Source organism: Brachypodium distachyon, chromosome 2, assembly GCF_000005505.3.
Source record: "Brachypodium distachyon strain Bd21 chromosome 2, Brachypodium_distachyon_v3.0, whole genome shotgun sequence".
NCBI lineage: Eukaryota > Viridiplantae > Streptophyta > Magnoliopsida > Poales > Poaceae > Brachypodium > Brachypodium distachyon.
In genome coordinates this window covers 54876825-54890752 of record NC_016132.3, presented here as the reverse complement: position 1 = coordinate 54890752, position 13928 = coordinate 54876825, and positions in this window count along the sequence as shown.

The window sequence follows — 13928 nt, the reverse complement described above, 5'->3', positions numbered from 1 at the left end:
TGGAGTTATGACTTGGAGTTCTCGAATAGTCATTTATTATTGCTTTTCGTTCTTCGCGATAGATTATACGGAGTGCGGTAACTGTGAGTATCGAAATGAAGAAGAATACAAAAACACTAATCAGGCAAGTTCACTTTGACCATCATCCCATTATTTTATTATGTACTAGTTTTTATTAGTTGCATTGTTAGGATTATTATTGTATCTATGCTATGCTAATAGTATAGGATACCCTTTGCCATGTCCACACCACCAATCGCCATCTTAGTAGTAAAAATGCTATGCTATGATAATATACGAGGGTGGTATTATTACAATGTGATACTATTGAATTACAATATGATTTTTCCTAGTGTATGGCAAAACAAGTAATTCAATGAACCGTGCTGGGTGGGCTGCTTTGAGTTTTTGGATGTCGTGACGTTAGGTCCATTTCTATGGGGCCCGCTGAGTCGTCTCTCCGTGTGATTCGGGAGCATCCATGGTCGTCTCCCCGTGCGATTCGGGGAGCACCTGCGTCACAATGTGGGATGCCACCCGGGATAACCAGAGACTGGACTAGTTTCCTGTTTAGTAGCTTCCAGTACAACCACATGGTATTATGGGCTCTGCCAGGATGGATGTAAGAAATATGAACCTGGATCCGAGGTGACATCGGTATATAGCAGTGTAGGTTGGAACGCGTCCCTCGGGTGGTTTGGGAGAATATGTTCTGAAAATTCCTGTAATCGATGCCGTTGCTACTCTACCCTGAGGACAGCAAGGGATTAACACGTCGATTTCTTGTGGGTAAAGTGTACCACCTCTCGAGAATGTCAAACTAAATACTTAGCCGTGTCTCCGGTTACGGACAATTATGAGCAACTAGATATTGGGGCTGTAAAGAAGGTCTCACTCATTCCAATTTCCTAATACAATGAATGGTTTGAACTAGGTAGGAACATTGATGTTTCTACTCAATGTGCCTAGGTTAATAGAAGCATGGGTGTTTCTACCCCGTGTCCAATAGAATTCAAAACTATTTTGGTTAAAAATGATAGGATTAAACATTGACGCTTTTATGCAAATAGCCAAACCCCCACCTTGCCAAATATTGCATGTACTTGATAGGTTCTGTTATAACCCTTTGGTGAACTTGCCAATACATTAAATGTATTGACCCTCTAGTGGCTGCAACGTTTAAATGTTGCAGGTGAACCAGGTGAAGAGTGAGGTACGAATTGTTAGGGTTGCGAGTTTACATTCCAACATGTTTCGACTGTGGAGTTGTTATGGGACTCCTGTATCTTCTGCCTTCCGCTGCAAGATTTTATTTTCTTTTGAGATAACCCATGAGGTTATGCAATATGTAAGTTACTCTTAAATTCTGGATCAATGCGATGTAATATACTTTTGACCTTTGTATCTTGATATTACATCTTGAAACTGTGTGTGCTAGCGAGTCGATCCAGGGACTAGCACAGTAAGCACAAAGATCGAACCCTAGTAAGGGGGAGGATCGCTTCAAAGACGTAATAGAAATATGAGAGATTTTTTTTTTGTTTAGTACGTACTAACATCTAACGACATTTACCTTGCAATAACCGTACCACTGGCTCAAGTATACACTATGAGTATTCTTGTCCATACTGATGAGCAAATCTAATTTTGCCTTATGGTAGGCCTTGATCCTGGGGAAAACATTTTCCATAGCTTTCCTCTCTCCAAATATAGGGTATCCAAATAAAAAATCTGCACACAACATGATGTAATATAAACATTTTATCATCTCAACACTATGATGCTGCATTAAGAAATATTTATAATTCAAACTAACCTGAGATACAATGGAGCAACCACCTACCGTGCATGTCAAATAACGACTTCTCTTCAGTTCCTGAACCTTCCGAGCAGCAATAGCTATAATATCAAGTACACACCTTCCGTAGTTCACTTGTTTCAACTTCTCAACACTGACCAGGTAAGGAAATAGATATCTTGGCATCTTTGGCTCATGATCTCTGCAGTCAAGCATAAATGCGAATGCCATTATGACAATTCCTATTTGAAAAGCTTCTTGTTCCTGCTTTGTGCTTTGTTCATCAAGAAACTTTTCAACCACCCTCCAAACACTGGATAGTGTTAACTCCTGCACTCCTAGAGACCTGCAAACTTCTTTGACTCTTTCTGCAGGAATATCCTCATCGATCACAGAAATATGTTCGCCCTCAGATTTTAAGCCTATGATGTCATGTACATGTGATGGGTACATGGGTACTCGAGTACCATCGGAGTACTCAAACTCAATAGGATCACCATTTGCATCAGTCTGGTGCAAGCAGAAAAAAGAGAATTGACGATTCCATTGCTGCTTGGGCATTTCTGCCAACCCATCAAATGAAATCTCTTTCATCAGTAATAACTTTAAAGGATTAAATTTTGAGAAGATATCTTCCAAAACATTTGGCTTCTGACAGCCAAACAGTTTTGGATTTCAGATCTCATGATCAGGTAAACTAATGCCGCGGCCTCTGCTGACAGATGAGATGTCGTAGCACGGGGCTCAGACACCGGGGATGCGCGAGCACCCCCTTTTAGGTCCGGCAGTGGGCGACGGGGATCGCTCTGGGAATCCCCTTTCTGTCGGTGCATTTAATGCTTGAGTGTGCTTCACTCCTTGTCCTGGCGAACCCTGCGCACGGGGAGCCTGCCGAGCGGCCACGTGGCGTTGTTGTCCTGCCCACTCGTTCCCGCTCCTGTAACGGGCGCCTGCGCCCGGGAACGCCCTTCCCGGCAAGTAACCTTCCCGAGAAGCGCCCAGGCGGGATTTCTCTTGCTGCCCTCCAGGGCAACCCCCGCAGCCCGGCTAGCCCTGCCGTGCTGGTGACTCCCCGAGCAGCTCGCGGGGTGCTGTCCGGGGTGCGATCCTCCCGAGGAGCAAGCGAGTTGGCCCACGTGTCATGCAGCGGTGGTACCCCGGGTGCCACTGGTACGACCGTAGCCCCCGGGCGTGGGCCGACAACGCCTGTTCCCGGGTGGACTCCTCCCTGGTCGGTTGTCGGGCTATGCCCTTAACCGACGCGTGGGTCACGAGCCGCTTTGGGTCCTCGTCTATGCGCTGCTTCAAGGATTATGCCGTTACGAGCAGAGTAGTGGGCGCGAGATTTCCGCCCTAACCTCCCCCTTAAACACGGGTGGTTAAGGCCACGCCCTGCGCTATCCTCTTGAAGTGTAGTTATCCCCAGCACACCCGTAAGGTGCGGATGCGACCGTTGCTTAGCGTCGGGGTGCTATAAAACCCCACCGCTGCGCTGAGGAGCAAACACTTAGCCCCCCAACCTTTCTTCTCCATCCTCAGGCTCCCTTGTGCCCCTGAATCCTGCTAGCTTCCGCCCGCGTTCCCCATGGCGCCCACCGCTCCCAAGAAAGGGAAAGGCTCCAAGAAGCCCGCGGCCAGTAAGAGCGAGACGGCTCCCAAGAAGCCCGCCTCGGAGAAGGACCAGAAGAGGCGGGCACTGAGGGCCACCCACGCCTTCTTCCGGCCCGGCTACAACGGCGAGGGGCTGGACAAGGTCCGGCACGCCGTCGCCTCGCGGTTCAATGAGTACGGGGAGACTCTCATCTTCCCCGCCGGCACCGAACACCAGGAGAATGACTTTCGGGTGTTCGCGCGCTTCATCCTCGCCAGGCTGGTGCCTTCGTTCTCCTTGTTCCTTCACGGGCTCATGGAGGCGGATCAGCTTCAGGTGGCGCAACTCCACCCCACCTCCCTCTTACTCCTCGCTGTCTTCCAGTTCCTCTGCGAGGGGTTCGTCGGAGTGATGCCGTCGGTGGCATTATTCCGGCACTACTTCTACCCGCGCGTCGAGCAGGCGGGGGCGATGTCGTCGGGGGTGGTCTTCCGCGCCCGCAACCGGATGAAATTGGAGTTCATCGTCCGGTCGGAGAAGAAGATCGAGAAGGAGTGGCACGCGGACTGGTGCTGGGTTCGTGTGGAGGAACCCAAGGAGTTCATCTACACGTCCACCGAGCTGCCGGTGCCCAATGACACCTGGCGGAACCGCTACAGCCGTGACGCCGAACTCCTCCCCGTTGTCGAGAGAATCAAGGCTCTGTGGCTAGCAGGGCTCACCGACCTCGACGTGGCGCGCACCTACATCAGCCGGCGCATCGCGCCGCTGCAGCTGCGTTCCCGCCCTGCGTGGATATACACGGGGCCCGAGGACACGACCCGCCTCCAGCACGGGGGCGTGGCCCCGGAAGCAATCCGGGCGTGGGTGAAGGGGATCACCGGCGAAGACGCCCCCTTCACAGAGCTGCCGCCGGGGGCTCCCTCCCTCCATGCCGGCATCCCGGGGTTGCACAAGATTATCAGCGGCTACCCACCCTGCGACGAGTGGGGGCTGATGTCTGACTCCCCCGCTCGGGCCCCGCGTCCCCCTCCACCCGCAACCCGAGGGAAGCGGGTGGCCGAGGACAGTGGGGGAGAGTCGGAGCTCAGCTGGCCCGACCTCGAGTCCTCTCGCGACGAGGCGGATTAAGTTGCCGGGACCCAAGCGGTCCTCCCCGCGACGGAGGAGGAGGAGGAGGAGGACACACCCTTGATCCTACGAAGATCAAGAGCGCCCACAGCAGCGGCCACCTTTGCAGATTCCGCTAGCGCCGTGGCTGCTCCCGCGGCAACCGGGGGCGCGGCAACCCCACGGGCGCCCACGGCCCCGCCCAAGCGGGGACTCTTCCGGGGCTTCGAGCTCAAGCTCAACCCCCCGAAGGACGGCACCCCGACGGGAGCCGGCAAGAGGGGGAGAAACGACTCACCACCCGCTGCGCCGAGCAAGAAGCCGCGCGCCCGGGCCTGCGCCAGCGCCGACCCGGGCGGCGCGGGGGCCAGTGGCGCCACCACTGCGCCTGCCGCCGATCCAATCCCGGTGGAGGAGCCGGCAACGGGTACTGACCCCTCCCCTGGTTTTGTTGTTTACGCTTCTCCTGCCTGTTGATCCGCAACCGTGCTGCTTCATTGATTCGCAGGCGAAGTCTAGCCCGCGGCGGGCGCCCCGGCAACAGTGGCTGGGACGGAGGAGGAGGAGGCTCCTCCCGCAAGCTCGGCGGCTCCGCAAGGTACTCGTTCAGAGCTTCCTTGCGTTCATCACCCGGTAACTTAGTTTATTTTTAGATTCTAATTCTTTTTTTTGTCGCAGACCCGACTGCGCCCACGATGGGAGCAGGCGATGCGGTGGTCGATCTCGGCTCCAACGTCGAAGACGCGGGGACGAGAGAGGAGCCAGAAGAGGCTCCCGTGCCAAGCTCCACCGCGCCGGACGCAACCGGGGCGGCGCCCACCGTCGCTGCCGTGGTAGAGCCCGGCGGCGCGTCCCGGGCCGTGCAGGCCGATGACGCGGATCCCGCGGTCTCCCAGCAGGAGGCACCTCCTGCCGGGGGCGCGGCAACTCCACCAGTCCCGCAACCCGTGGGCGTGGGTGTGGAGGAGACTGCGGCAGGGGAGCAACAGGAGGCTCCGCCACAAGTGGACGACGCCCCTCTCGGCCAAACAGTGGCGGTTGGGGCCTCGTCGTCGTCCGCTGCTACCACCGGCCCAGATTTCGGCATCCTTGCCGAGCTGACTTGGGACCCAAGCATCTACGACCAGGTGCACTAGCTCCTTGACACCATCAAGGAGCAGCAACTGGCGTTCGTCACCTCCTTCAACCAGGTGAGGGAGCGCCACGAGCTCGCGAAGGGCCAGCTCAGCGAGGTGCGGCAGGCCGTCGAGAGGGAGCGGCAGGAGCTCTCCCGACTGCGGGAGGAGACGCGCCTAGCTCGGCAGGCCAGGGATGAAGCCGCAGCGCCGGTTGTCCCCGAGGCAGAGCTCCACCGGCAACTGGAGGCCCAACGCGCCGAGCACCAGCAAGCCCTAGACTCGATGGCCGCGGCGCAGGAGAAGGCCAAGAAGGAGCACGAGGAGGTGCTCGCGACGGCCCAAGCTCGCCTCAACGAGAAGAGCGAGCTGGTCTGTAGCTACCTCTCCCAGCTCCAGGCGCTGCGCACCAAGCTGGAGGGGCAGACCAAGGCTACGGAGGACGCGGCAGCAGCGTCGGCACGGGGGGAGAAGGAGCTCACCTCCGCCAAGGAGAAAAGCGCCCAACTCGAGTCCGAATTGGCCACGTTGTCCTCGCCCATCTTGACGAGCTCTAGGGGCAGATGTCGTAGCACGGCGCTCAGACACCGGGGATGCGCGAGCACCCCCTTTTAGGTTCGGCAGTGGGCGACGAGGATCGCTTCGGCGATCGCCGGTGGGGCCAATGTCAAGCGCTGCGACACGATGAACACAAGATCGTTTTTACCCAGGTTCGGGCCACCCTGAGGTGTAAAACCCTACGTCCTGCTTCCGAGTTTGTTATTAACCGATGAGCAAGGGTTTACAAGTTGCCGGGGGGAGTCCCCGGGTGCTCTCTCTCTCTCTTCTTAGCTAAGTGCTACTTGCTACTCTTGGCTAGAGTTAGTAGTAAACTGAGGGTCCATCCAACCCGGACGGAACGAACCCTTTGATCGTTAGCCGGGGTCCTCCTTTTATACCGAAGGGGATACCACAGGTGCCTCGGTGCATGGGTGACAGATGGCGAACAGGGAGCCAGGGCAGCTCGGCCCAGCCACGCTAGCTTGCATGCAGGATGGGTAGCTCTGCAACTAGGGTCCTACGTGCCTAAAATTTACCCCGGGCCAGTCACTCTAGGCTGACTGGACGGGGAATCCCCTTTATGTCGTTGCATTTAATGCTTGAGTGTGCTTCACTCCTTGTCCTGGCGAACCCTGCGCACAGGGAGCCCGCCGAGCGGGCACGTGGCGTTGCTGTCCTGCCCACTCGGTCCCGCTCCTGTAATGGGCGCCTGCGCCCGGGAACGCCCTTCCCGGCAAGTAACCTTCCCGGGAAGCGCCCAGGCAGGATTTCTCTTGCTGCCCTCCAGGGCAACCCCCGCAGCCCGGCTAGCCCTGCCGTGCTGGTGACTCCCCGAGCAGCTCGCGGGGTGCTGCCCGAGGTACGATCCTCCCGAGGAGCAAGCTAGGTGGCCCACGCGTCATGCAACGGTGGTACCCGGGTGCCACTGGTGCTACATGATACCATGTCTACCAAAATAATAAAAAATTAAACTCAGCAGCTATTTCAAAATTAATTAATCGTACCCAAATATCAAATTGTACTTATATCCTATCTGCGTTACAAACGGTTAAAGGAATTAAAAATCAGTACTGAAGTGATCACACAATTTGCTGTACCATAGAACATATCGCTATTTCATTTTAACGCGTACCTGCATGCGTAGTCCTAAAACTTGACGCTCTGCTTCTCGACCGTCCTCTTGACGGTGATGGGACCATATCTAATCGAAATTGTACCCATTTAGACATCCAGATTCGGATCAGTGGATTGTACCCATTCACATATGAACTGTACTTAATTTAAAAATAATTGTCCAATCCAATAGCAAAGCTAACACAAGAAGGTACATTAAGGGACCTTGAATTGTACTTTATCATTTATTGAATTCAAATCCAAGGTATCAGAAACAACGTTGCTTAGTACGTATTGTATCATTTTTTGAGAAGGAAATATTAGTATCTAAATTGACACATCTTAAACAATAATCCAAATTATAATTTCTTCATATGCAAAAAATTATACAAGGAATGGGAACAGGAATACCCAAAGAGACTACAAATTATTTGTATGGAGAAATAAACCTGCATTGCTAATCCATACAGGAAAACATTAAATAAAAGCACATCAATGTACTTTTAGTTCATAACCGACATATCTTAAACAACTAGCAGTCCAAATGAAAGGGGTACTGAAATGTACACCACATGGCACATGTGAACATAAAACATTAAGCCCTAATATGAAAAACGTACATGAAGTTATCTTCAAATATATAAATTTCGTTGCTAGTAATATGTACCCAGAGTACTTTGGTACACATGCACATAATATCACACCTTGGTTGGATAAAGTACCGTACGTAGAAAACAAGAGAAACATAAAGCGCGCGAAGTTGTCTTCAAAAATATGGTTCAGCAGAACTAACAAGCATTAAGTACCGAAGATCCGTACACTGTACTCAAAGAAATATCCATATAAGAAGTTCGAGTACTGGGGGATAGTAGATGAAATCCCGCACAAGATTGCTAACAGGGGTTTGAGCCTTAATGAAGTAACAAAGGTAGAAAGAAAATCCAGAGAATCAAAAAGGGGGAAGCATCTACAGTACCTGTTGGTAGGTTGCTTCTCGTCGGAGAAGATGGACTAAGCTCGCGATGCGGAAGAAGTGCTAGCCAGAGCTCACCTAATCTGCACGGATTCCGGATTCCTCGACTCCCCTAGGCCTCCGACTTCCTCTCTTCCCTCTCCGGCGACTCCGGGGCGTCAAAATCCCTAAGTTGGTTCTGATGTACTACCAGTACAAAGAAAACATAGAGCCCAAATTTATGTATCCATATCTAGTGGTCCCACCGTACTGTTAGATTATTTTATGACATAAATGGGGGGAAAAAAAGAACAGAAACTTAACTGATCGGCCTCGTACATAATGTCATTAATAATTGTAATACATGATTTCAACATTAATAAACATATTGGTTCATTCAAATCATAATAAGATTAACAACTCCAATTCAGGTTCTGAACAGAAATGATGTTTTCTTCAGCAAACAACGATTAATATTGGTACTGCAAAAACAACCACCAAATTAGTGCATCGTACTTAGACTCGATGCAACTAATTTTACAAAATGTTTGAACATTCCGAAGAACTTTGTACATCGGGGTACCTGAACGTACACACATGTACTTGCTGGTACAAGCAAAATATGGTATGAACCCACTACTGTAATCCACGAACAATCTACTCCAGTTTCCTCCTTTTGACGTCTGGCCAACATGCAACACCTTGACGTCCACTGCTGACGCTGGTTGCACGTTCTATGCTTGAACATGCATCGGAGTCATTCCCAGCCTTCGCCTCAGGACCATCTTCTTCCTTCTTTCCATCAACGAGAAATATATCATTGTCTCCAATCACAGCGTCTTCTTCTTTCACATGCACAAAGTAGGGTACAGCAGCTGGATGAACAACATGTACATGAAATTGGTACTCCTGCATACATATTTACTTATGAGCAAGGTATAATAGAGAAGGGACTGATCTTTACGGGGTCTTCTTCCTCCTCCAAGTCGGACTGAAACTCTAGATCTTTATCTGATTCATCGTTCACCTCTTCGAAATCAGCCTCATATCCAGCTTCCTCCTCCGAATTGACTTCAGCAGAAATAACCTAACAACAAAACGGTGAACTCCAAATTTGAAAACAATTGTACAGAGACGTACTATAACAGAAATGTACCTCCGAATGATCTAGGGAACGGCCATTCACAGAAGATGCTGAATAAGGGCTGAGAACTAATGAATTTGAATCCAAAGAGGACACTACAGGTGGTGATGCAGCCATGCCTATTCTGTACGATGGTGGTCGAGAGAGGAGAATTACTTTGTATGCTGAATAGAGGAGAACGATAGAGCACAGATGTAGTGCCTTTTATGGGAACCTAATTCCCTCCCAGGAGATTCAATATGGCTTGGTCTTCTCCACTTCCTACGTAGAGGTTCCTCCCAGAACATATATTTCAAACGAGGAGGACCCACCGCCATTAAAAAAAATATCTATCCAATTCAGAAGAGGTATTTACAGTAGTTAGTACTCATAGTTGCACTATAAAATTTTGTACATGACCGTACATTTGGGTACATCATGCTTCAGGACATGATGATTGCGTTTCTACTAAGTACATTGATAATTAGTATACATCATAAAGGTTGAGATATTTGGTCGTAGATGAAAGTAAAGGCATGTGAACGTAAAGCACATGACGATTGCACACACGATAATCGGACAAGTACATGATGATTTGACGCACAGTAAGTAAATCCTTTTTTACATGTCCAAGTCTCATGATGGATGACGTGAATGCTAATTTTTTAGCATCTGAAGTAACAATAGTACATTAGTAATAAGATGGATACGAACTACATCGTATTCCAATTGAAAGAACACATGTTACATAGTACTATACAGTTATTCTATTCAACCGATAGTTTGGCTCAAAAATTATTTTGAGTACAATTATGTAGTACATGACGGAACATTTGGGTACATTACAAATGGACAATATCCTCTTGAATAAGCAGTCTCTCCAATAGAGAACCTCATCCGTATTGGTACATGGTACTTAGTTTACGTATGATTTAAATTATGGATTCAGAACCTCATATATGATGCTAACTTTCGTTCGTACCATTACATTGGACTGTAATTATGGTTCATAAATATGATGTACTAATAAAATTTAGAACACTACTTGAAATGTGCACTACTTTGTCAGATAACAAAATAAATTCATACGCCATCACATTATGGCAGATGACTAACATCCGGTATTAAACAGTGGCTAACAGAAGTGCATGATGGTTTTACATTGATGATGAATGTTTGTTTGTAGTTAACTATGAAAATTTCTTGAATGTAATATTACGGTACATCCGACATAACCAACAGAAGAAAAAAGTAACAACACCTCAATTTACTTGCATGCAGTATTGAAACATCAATTACAAGGTTAACCACATCCATTGAGAACAACATAGTTCAGAAAATTACAAAATGATTAGTTTTGTTCAACACAACATAAAGTTCATGCACTACCATTTCATAAACACAATAATATTACACGGTGCTACAACATCTAAACACCTAGTTGATACTCAATATGCTGAACATCAACTGACGAAGCACAAACATTCCTGCGATGTCCCACAAGACCACACTTTCCACACTGATCGCTTCTTTTAGAAGCTGGTTTATCTTGGTTAGCTTTGCACGCTGAACGATTGTGTCCCCTGAGCTTGCAAACAGTGCAGAACTTCATCCTTTTCCGCTTCAGCTCGTAAGCAGGCTTGTCTCTAGTATTTGTAGGTCTTACCTCAGGACGCTTACGAACAGGCGCAAGCACTCTGGTATGAATCTGTCCAGGAACAACATCACTACCCTGTGGTACTTGTAAATTTACAACAAGGGCAACAAGAAGTTCCTGTAGACTGCGTCCATCAGTGTATTGGTACATTTCACCAAACTTCTTCGTGTCGTCCTTCATATATTTCAGTACATCATGATAGCAGTCTACATTCTTATCACCAATAGCAGCTAACTCAAGAGCTGCTACGTGGAGAGTAGCATGGCGATAAGACTGTGACCTCGCTGAACCTTTATCCTTCTGCAAATGTACTAAATGATCAGGCAACACATCAGTTGCATCTTTTGTCCATCGCTTCAAGATATGGCCTTCAGGAGCAAAGCATGCCCACATGTTCAGCTAGTCCACACTCACACTTGTACATGCAACCATCATCACTTATAGTTACCTCATAATTTACTTTTGACCACTTCTCCCTCCTGGCAGCATCAGAATGTATGGTGAGATATTTCTTGTTCACTTCTACTTCAATCACATTATATGCAGCGCTATCAAATATGTGATCGCTGAACAGCTGAAGCATAGCACTGGTATAAACTGTGGCAGCATGTTTCTCAATAGGCCATCCGGTCTTTAACACAACAACACCCTACAGATGATACATAAGTAACATGACGTAATGAATGAAACTACGGTGCTATCAACTATTACACGCACCATCCTAGTTCGTTGATTCTCAGAATCTTCTTTCGAAATACGATCAGCGATAAGTTTGTTGTACTGCTTCACAAACAAATGCATCGGAGCACCGGGTGGTACATATCCCTTCAACATGTGATTTGCACTTTCACTTCGTTGTGTACTTGTCATCTTTGCACAAAATATACCACTAAAGTACGGTTTTGCCCAACGATGACGCGCTTCATAGATGGGAGTAAGGAAATGATGTTCTTTCAAATCATATTTTCCCAATAGTTCTTCCCAAGCAGCCTCAAATTCTTCCATAGTTATACTATAATTGATTAGCTTGTGAAACTCAGGTTTGAAATTACTATACTTTGTGTAAACAGAACCAAGTCTCTCTTTCGCCATTTTTAGAACATGCCACTTGCACCACCTGTGAGTTGTATTCTTCAAGACACGTTCAATTGCAACTTCCATGGCACGGCATTGATCCGTAAAACAGTATGGTACGATTCAAATATTTTATACGTGTCTTACAATGAAGTACATCACATATTTGACAAATGTACCACAACATGTACCTGTAAGTATTGTCACCAGAGGTTTTCCACCCATCAAAGAAGTAAATTCACGAAAGATCCACTCGAAACTTTCAATAGTTTCTTGTCGCATGAGAACTCCACTGAATATAATGCTTTGAAAATGATTGTTTACTCCAACGAAAAGTCCAAAAGGCATACCATACAGATTGGTCTTGTACGTCGTATAAAAGTGATTGCATTTCCAAAGCACTTGTAATCCATCTTGCTCTTACCATTCACCCAAATAAGATTTCTAATTCTTCCATCTGTATCGAAATCAGCAGTGTAAACAAAAAAGGGATCCTCATCTCTCATCTTCGTAAATAAATCCATTGTCTTGCGAACATCATCATTTGCTTCCTCTTTTGATATTTGTTTGCATAGATTCTCAAGCGACCGTTTATTGAACGGTATATCTTCAGTTGAGCCAAAGTACGTACCAAGTATGCTACACACCTTTGTTAGAGGAACATTGTTCTCCCTTAGATTCCTTACTAACTCCCTTGTGTACCGATCTATGTGTTTATGAGAGGGCCAACACATTTTCTCTCCATTGTTCCGAGATAGGTTATGGTTATGCTCTAACTTGCACTCCTTGATATACCAACCATGGTCCTCAATCCTCAAAAGCCTTATCATTGCTTTACAACCACATCTAACAGAAGATGTATTCTTCTTTCTAGGGTAACCCTGAATAATAAATTACCATTAGTACAATTCGTTCAATTTGACTATGCTAGTAATCACGGGGAAAAAAAATACCTTGCATCCGCAAACAATATGCTGCAGTGTTTGGTACACGACATCCTTCTTAGGACCAGATTTGCACTTATAGCTTTTGCTTCTGCTTAACGAATGCCAAACCCAACTTCCCATGAATATAGATTGATGTACTCGTAAGCCTCAGCTAATGAGTCAAAGCAAAGACCAATTTTGGGATACAGAATTTCTGCAGTGCTCCTCTGTGCAAAACCACGCAATGCATTCTCAAAAGGACCAGGTCTACCAGGCACAGGAACACGTGCTTCTGGTCCGGCATCAAACTTTTTCCTATGTTCACATATAATTGATAGAAGTTATTAAATCTCAAAATTGTGTCTTATCACATGATTAAGTACTACAGCAGTACCTAATTCTTCAGTAACACTTAATTGTTTTTACATAACTAACGTTACTACATCCAACCAATTGACAGGCATAGGTTACCATCATAACAACAAAATAAGCACTTGATAAAAGTACATTGTTGTTTCATGTACACTTGATTTTCAATTCAGTACTTCGAACGTTTCAGAAATAGTACTTCCTTAGTACTATAGTCAGGTTAGTACAATGTCCTATAGTACTTCCTTAGTACTGAACTACTTAAGAATAAACCGTGTACATTACTAACAAGTTTTTGTACGTCTAAGTACATCATGTGTAACTAATTCAGGTTTTTGCAGACAAAAAAAAGATACATTGTGTGACCTAACCTTCGAGACGTTGCAGTAAACACAACATCATCCGGATCGTCTACCAAACCTGAAGCACCGATTTCAGTCCACTCTTCTATTGAAGCTTCGCCCGCGTACTGTGGAATATCTTTGGCTCTACCAGCGCTACTCCGTCCTCGCGATTTGTTTATGCATGGAGCAGCGCTGCATTCTGACGAAGATTCTTCC